This window comes from Brachyhypopomus gauderio, chromosome 17 (genome assembly GCF_052324685.1).
Source record: "Brachyhypopomus gauderio isolate BG-103 chromosome 17, BGAUD_0.2, whole genome shotgun sequence".
Lineage (NCBI taxonomy): Eukaryota > Metazoa > Chordata > Actinopteri > Gymnotiformes > Hypopomidae > Brachyhypopomus > Brachyhypopomus gauderio.
In genome coordinates this window covers 7,168,406-7,176,644 of record NC_135227.1, presented here as the reverse complement: position 1 = coordinate 7,176,644, position 8,239 = coordinate 7,168,406, and the positions used below count along the sequence as shown (strand labels likewise).

At 48.1% G+C, this 8,239-nt stretch overlaps 1 protein-coding gene across 7 annotated transcripts in view; it reads left to right on the top strand.

The window, feature by feature from the left end:
- myt1lb (myelin transcription factor 1-like, b) overlaps positions 1 to 8,239 on the top strand; it is an 81,851-nt gene that overhangs the window by 17,578 nt on the left and 56,034 nt on the right. The window lies entirely within an intron of this gene.

Below are 8,239 nucleotides of genomic sequence, written 5' to 3'. Positions count from 1 at the left end.
AGTGTAGTGGTGCAGTGTAGTGGTGCGGTGTAGTGGGGCGGTGCAGTGTCATGGTGTAGTGGGATGGTGTAGTGGGGTGGTGCAGTGTCGCGGAGTAGTGGGACATTGTAGTGGGACGGTGTGTTGGGACAGTGTAGTGGGACGGTGTAGTGGGGCGGTGCAGTGTCATGGTGTAGTGGGATGGTGTAGTGGGGCGGTGCAGTGTCGCGGTGTAGTGGGATGATGTAGTGTCACGGTATAGTGGTGTCGTGCAGTGGTGCGGTGTAGTGGAATGATGTAGTGTCACAGTGTAGTGTTGCGGTGTAGTGATGCAGTGTAGTTTCACGGTGTAGTGGTGCAGTGTAGTGGGATGATGTAGTGTCACAGTGTAGTGGTGTAGTTTAGTGGTGCGGTGTAGTGGTGTGATGTAGAGGGACGGTGTAGTGGGATGGCAAATTGTTGCGGTGTAGTTTCACGGTGTAGTGGGATGGTGTAGTGGTGCAGTGTAGTGGGAGGGTGTAGTGGGACGGTGTAGTGGGGCGGTGCAGTGTCATGGTGTAGTGGGATGGTGTAGTGGGGCGGTGCAGTCTCGCGGTGTAGTGAGACTGTGTAGTGGGATGATGTAGTGTCACGGTATAGTGGTGCGGTGTAGTGGTGTGGTGTAGTGGGATGGTGTAGTGGGACGGAGTAGTGGGACAGTGTAGTGTTGCGGTGTAGTGATGCAGTGTAGTTTCACGGTGTAGTGGGACGGTGTAGTGGTGCAGTGTAGTGGGATGATGTAGTGTCACAGTGTAGTGGTGCGGTGTAGTGGGATGATGTAGTGTCACAGTGTAGTGGTGCAGTTTAGTGGTGCGGTGTAGTGGTGTGGTGTAGAGGGACGGTGTAGTGTTGCGGTGTAGTTTCACGATGTAGTGGGACAGTGTAGTGTTGCAGTGTAGTTTCACGGTGTAGTGGGACGGTGTAGTGGTGCAGTGTAGTGGGATGGTGTAGTGGTGTGGTGTAGTGGGACAGTGTAGTGGTGCGGTGTAGAGGGACGGTGTAGTGGGATGGTGTAGTGTTGCGGTGTAGTTTCACTGTGTAGTGGGACAGTGTAGTGTTGCGGTGTAGTTTCACAGTGTAGTGGGGCGGTGTAGAGGGATGGTGTAGTGCAGGGGTGCCCACAAGTTTTGCCCACAGCTTGCGAGCTACTTATAAGATGACCAAGGGATGACCGGGGGGGGCAGGGTTGCGTGTGTCAAACCCTAGACGTCAGATTGGCTACCATGTATGTCAATCAAAATACAACCGTCAATGCTGATGGACGATAGTCATTCATCCACTACTTTTTAATGTCATGCGATCTACCCACACTTCCTTCGCAATCGACGTAATGGGCACCCCTGGTGTAGTGGGATGGTGTAGTGGGAGGGTGTAGTGGGACGGTGTAGTGGGGCAGTGTAGTGTCGCGGAGTAGTGGGACGGTGTAGAGGGATGGTGTAGTGGGACGATGTAGTGGCGATCTCGGTTTTTCATCAGCGACAGTGGCATTGAAACATCAGTAAAAGCCAACAGGCAATACAGAGCCACGCAAATTGGTCAATTCTGAACTCATGAAAGAGAGAAACACTTCTGCTCCGCATGGTGCGAGTATGTAGCGCACGACGGAGAACGCGGCTTAGAAGTAAAGAGCATGGTCATCAAAATATATTTGGAGTAAATTGCTCTGGTTCCACTATATGCTCTTGGTAAATGACACGTTGCAGTCGTTAATAGCCCGAGTGTTCCAGGCTGTCCGCACGCTGTGTGCCCAGCGTGTGCCCCCTGGTTGTGGGCATGCCTGCTGCGTGGGCGCGGGGAGGCTGCGGGCGTCAGTGGGCACATGGCGCCATGGCTGCAGAGAGGATCATTGGTATTCCGCGAGCTGTCTGCCTAGAGCCGCAAAAGCAGCAGCAATCTGCCTCCCCACCGGCCAGCCCAGCCAAGCACACACAGAACAATAGAGCTCATCAGTGGGCCATTACCAGCAGGACTTAGTTATAACCCGGCAAACACACACACATACACACACGCGCACACGCTCGCACGCTCGTGCACACAGAGAGGACATGTGGATGCACACCTCGCACTAGTGAGCTGCCGTCGGTGCGTGCTAGAACAATTCGAGCAGCCGTTTCTAGCACATCCGCACACAGCGGCGGACACGGTGGCAACATTCGCACGCTGAAATACGGAGACGCTGCTCCTAGAATTCGGTATTCCCATGTATGGAGACCTGAAGCGTCTCTTCACTACTGATTCTTCTTGAACTTGATATAGACCCCCCCCCACCCCCCTTTATGTTTTCATGGCCATATGGTAAAGAGCCATGTATGGAAGTATTGCTCTCTCAGCCTTCTGTTCCAAACAGTATTATTTGTGAATGGATGAGAGGTTAGATGTGTATAGAAGACACAGCACTGCATGCAGCTCCCATGTGCACAGAGCTGCCGGCTGGAGCCACTTGTCACAGTCCCTGGCATATGGGTTTCCATGGAGCTCACATTTTGCTTATTAGGTATGTTTATCCAGAGGTTGTGATTTATGGTTCCAAGAAACAATCAAATCTCAAATCTGACAAAAAAACTCCTTCCCTTGCTCACAAAAGTGTCTGTCTGTCAAAGTGGCGTGATAAATATTGAAAACCTGCAGCAAAAATGTGTTAAGGCCCTTTGTGCATTATATGGAGTACTTCTTGAAATAAAGCAGCTTTTCAGTTGCATAGTCTTGGAGAATAAGTCAGTTTCTCTGTTTCTGAAACAGGTGATCATATGTATGACTACTCAGCATTTATATAACAAAGAACCAACAGTCTGATTTACAACATATATTCATCTATACTCAAATGTTTTAATTGTAACAAAATAAAGAACATGCAAACTTTATAGTAACATTAACATTATATTAACATGTTCTGATTACCAAAATATATTGATTGGTTCACAAGAATGTTGCATGCGGATTGATATTTACTGCAGCAAATCTGTGTTTGCCACGGAATAGAAACCAATTAACTAAATAAGGAAAAGATCACTCAGTTGAGCATATAATTTTTTTTTCCACACTACTGTAGCTCCGTCTTCCACAGTGTAGTTAATAGTCTCCTCATTCACCAGGATGCTTATGACTGTAGAGGGGAGGGAATTTCCAACCTCTTTGATTAGTGTGATACCTAGACATGCAGGATGGGGAAAGACCTGCAGGAATCATGTTGTTTTAAAGCGGTAAATTCCTTTTTTGCAGAAGCATTTGCAGCAACGGTGATAACGTGGCAATTAAAGCAGCGTCGCTGTCCAGACTCGTGTCGGTTCGTCCACAGTTGGTGAGAGAGTCTGATAGATTCCTAGCCCGTATGCGGCTAAACATAAATCATTCTCATTGCTCCCTGCTGTCGGATGCTGCCTTTCTAACCCCCTCCTTCTCTCTCTCCGTCTCCCCCTCCCTCTCTCCTTCGCGCCGTGTGTGTTCTCGATTGTTTTTCTGTGGCTCGGCCCGTCGCTTTCCCTGTTCTCCCAGGATCATCAATACAAAACTGATTTGAGCACAGCTCGCTGGAATAATAAGGCTTTCAGCAGCCCGGCCCATCACTTGGCTCGTAATTAAGGCCCTGACGCCCGCGTTTGATGGCAAATGAAAGAAAATAGCCCCGCACTCCCCTTGCAGTACCCGACTGCAGGCTCACATTTCTCACCTGAATTTCACAGTGCTTCGTGCACTGTGAGGGCGCTTACTAGTGTGTGGGGTAATTGTGCTGTGGGTAAACGGGATTCCCAACCTCAACTCCGGCTTGCGGGACATACATTCGTGGGTTACAGTCCTTATATGTATGACAGTCGTCTGCAACCCCATTGGTCAGTGCTTGATTTTGGATGTGATATTTTGAGCTGTCAATGCCACTTCTTTTGCAGCAGATTACATGGGAGGATTAAATGGCTTGTGCTTTACCATCTTTATGCTTATATATAAACACAGGAAAATGTTTTAACATTTGAGAATTTTGTCCACTCCATTCTCTGCTTATGTTGTGGGTATAAAGTTATAGGGGTAGTATAATTGATACATGAGGTGGATATGGTGTAGTGGATATGCTATTTTGTGCAGAGAATGCTATGTTATGGTGAATTGTGCTATAGAGTAGTATGGTATAGTATGCTATACCATGATTTAAGGAATGGTTATGGTTGTGGTATGGTGTGGTTTGATATGGCATGATATGGTCAGTTATGGTATAGTGTGGTGTGTTGTGGTGTGGTGTGGTGTGGTGTGGTGTGGAATGGTATGGTGTCGTATGATATGGTACGATATGGTATGTTATGGTATGATTGGTGTGGTGTGGCATGATATGGTCAGTTCTGGTATAGTATGGTGTGGTAGTGTGGTATGCTATGATGTGGTATGGTATGGTGGGGTGTGGAGTGGTATGGTATGGTGTGCTGTGGTATGGTATGGTGTGGAATGGTGTGAAATGGTGTGGTGTAGTATGGTATGGTAGCTATGATATGGTATGGTGTAATATGTTGTGGTGTGGTATGCTATGATGTGGTTTAGTAAGGTATGGTATGGTATGGTATGGTATGGTATGGTATGGTATGGTATGGTATGGTATGGTGTGGTATGGTATGGTGTGGTGTGGTGTGGTATGTTATGGTGTGGAATGGTGTGAAATGGTCTGGTGTGGTGTGGTATGGTGTGGTATGGTATGATGTGGTTTGGTATGGAGTGTTATGGTGTGGTGTAGTATGCTATGATGTGGTATGGTATGTAATGGTGTGGTATGGTGTGGTGTGGTGTGGTGTGGTGTGATGTGGTGTGGTATGGTATGATATGGTATGGTGTGGTGTGGTATGGTGTAGTATGGTATGGTATGGTGTGGTGTGGTATGGTATGGTATTGTGTGCTGTGGTATGGAGTGTTATGGTGTGGTGTAGTATGCTATGATGTGGTATGGTATGTAATGGTGTGGTATGGTGTGGTGTGGTGTGGTGTGGTGTGATGTGGTGTGGTATGGTATGATATGGTATGGTGTGGTGTGGTATGGTGTAGTATGGTATGGTATGGTGTGGTGTGGAATGGTATGGTATGGTGTGGTATGGTGTGGTATAGTATGGTATGGTATGGTGTGGTGTGGTATGGTATGGTATGGTGTGCTGTGGTATGGAATGGTGTGGAATGGTATGGTATGGTGTGGTATGGTGTGGTATAGTATGGTATGGTATGGTGTGGTGTGGTATGGTATGGTATAGTATGGTATGGTATGGTATGGTGTGGTATAGTATGGTATGGTATGGTGTGGTGTGGTATGGTATGGTATAGTATGGTATGGTATGGTATGGTGTGGTATAGTATGGTATGGTATGGTGTGGTGTGGTATGGTATGGTATGGTGTGCTGTGGTATGGAATGGTGTGGAATGGTATGGTATGGTGTGGTATGGTGTGGTATAGTATGGTATGGTGTGCTGTGGTATGGAATGGTGTGGAATGGTATGGTATGGTGTGGTATGGTGTGGTATAGTATGGTATGGTGTGCTGTGGTATGGAATGGTGTGGAATGGTATGGTATGGTGTGGTATGGTGTGGTATAGTATGGTATGGTGTGCTGTGGTATGGAATGGTGTGGAATGGTGTGGTGTGGTATGGTATGGTGTGGTATGGTATTATATGGTGTAATATGGTGTGGCGAAGTGTGGTGCAGTGTGGTATGGTGTGGTGTGATGTAATATGGTGTGGCGAAGTGTGGTGCAGTGTGGTATGGTGTGGTGTGGTATGGTATTGTATGGTGTGGTGTGGTATGGTGTGGTATGGAGTGGTATGGTGTGGTGCAGTGTGGTATGTTGTGGTGTGGTATGGAGTGGTATGGTGTGGTGCAGTGCAGTGTGGTATGGTGTGGTGTGGTGTGATATGCTGTGGTATGGTGTGGTGTGGTGTGGTGTGATATGGTGTGGTGTGGTATGGTGTAATATGGTGTGGTGTGGTGGGGTGTGGTATGGTGTGGTATGGAGTAGTATGGTGTGGTATGGTATGATATGGTGTGGTATGATATGGTATTGTATGGTGTCGTATGGTATGGTGTAATATGGTGTGGTGTGGTATGCTATGATGTGGTATGTTATGGTGTGGAATGGTGTGAAATGGTCTGGTGTGGTATGGTATGATGTGGTTTGGTATGGAGTGTTATGGTGTGGTGTGGTATGCTATGATGTGGTGTGGTGTGTTATGGTATGGTGTGGTATGGTATGTAATGGTATGGTATGGTGTGGTATGGTATGGTATGGTGTAATATGGTGTGGTGTGGTGTGGTATGGTGTGGTGTGGTGTGGTATGGAGTGGTATGGTGTGGTGCAGTGTGGTATGGTGTGGTGTGGTGTAATATGCTGTGGTATGGTGTGGTGTGATATGGTGTGGTAGCTTGCTGGAGCAGTGTTTGTGTGTGTGGGAGGACGAGCAGAGAGCTGACAGCAGGGAGGGTGGGGTGTAATGGGGGTGCCGACAGGCGGGACCGGGACATGACAGACAGCTGCAGGTAGGCCCTGCGGTCCAGACCCTTCCCCCATCTCCCACAGCATCATGGGCTGTCCGGTTAGATAAACAAGGAATGACACCATGGTCTTGCTGCATGGCAGGTCAACAATCCCTTCCACTGTGGCATGTGGGCAAACCGGCAAAGCAGGTGCTAGTGGGGGTGGGGCTCTGAGACAGAAAGTGTGGATGAGGGAGTGATGAACACTGGCTTAAGCTAAGAGAAGAAGATGTGATGCTAGAAAACCACAATATAGTTCAGGCAGCCCAAACTGCACCGGGACAACACTAAGGATTGGTGAGAGACAATTAGGGCACGAAAGCACGTTACAAATGGAGTGCGGGATCCTTTAGAATGACAGAATTCAGCCGTGAGCCGTCGAGCCTGCCGATGGTTTGGGGTTGTGGAAGGTAACGCCACACCAGGTGCGGCTGAATGAGGAGCTGTGAAAGCAGGTCTCCAGCAGACCCGAATCTCCAGCCTTTTAAGCTGGAATGCTGCGAGGTGCTTAATTCCTGTACGCCAGGACTCTGCTGGCGATGGAGCACACAGTGGTGCATGTGGGCCACGGTGAAGCTGCTGATGTTTAATGCATGGCCCCATGTGTGCGCTTCAGAGCACACTCACTCTCCCTTCTCTCTCTCTCTCTCTCTCTCTCCCTCTCTCTCTCTCTCTCTCTCTCTCTCTCTCTCCCTCTCTCCCTCCCTCCCTTTCTCGCTCTGCGCCTGGCCTTGGTAGCAGGCAGCCCACTCGCTAAGCAGAATTAATGCCCGCGCCGAGACCCGCATACTGAAGCAGAAACAATCAGGCGCGCGTGTTGTATAGGACAAGCGGCCACAGCGAGAGACCTGCGTCGGAGCCACTCCCCCACTCTCCGGGCCACGCCCCTTTCCGCGTCCCCATCCTCTCGAAGACGCAGCACGCCTGGTGTCCCCACGCTGTCCCCGCGGCCGGACTGTTTGGGTGCCGGAGAGCAGGGCATGGGGGGTGATCCACACGTGTGCACCAGGGCTGAATCTCGTTAGGCGAGATTGTGCTTAGCCTTCTGATTCTAACAACAAAGGACGTGACAGCACGCGAGTGTGCAAGAGCGTCAGAGGAGACAGCAACAATAGAGCTAAAAGAGGGTGAAACCCTGGTGAGAGGATTCAGTAAGTGCTGGAATTCAGATGCTTCATTTATCTCTTCCAGCACACATACACAAACACACACACACACACACACACACACACACACACACACTCAACCTCATAAGGCAAGCATTCACTGTCGTGTGTGGGATTGTGAGCTGACTGATTGCTGACTATTAGCGAAGGAAGAGGTGTGTGTATTTCTGTGTGTGTGTGTGTGTAGTTCCGATTATACGTATGGTGTGTGGTTCCTGTGAAGTCTTTCATTTTTCTTTCCACAGTCCGCTGCATTGTCCTCTGTCTTGTTTCCTTACATATGGCTACTTTTAATTAGCATCTAGAAACCCAAGAGTCACATGTATTGTTCCAAAATGCTCCAGCAGATCCACAGATCTGTGATGCTTCGACTTCCACCTGAGCAAAAATGATTCAATATGTATGCATGTTAATGTACATATAAAAATATGCAATATGTATATATATATATTGCCTGTAACATATAACATATATATATATATATATATATATATATATATATATATATATATATATATGCACTGTACAAATCAGGGTTTTTGTATTGAATGATTTTATTTT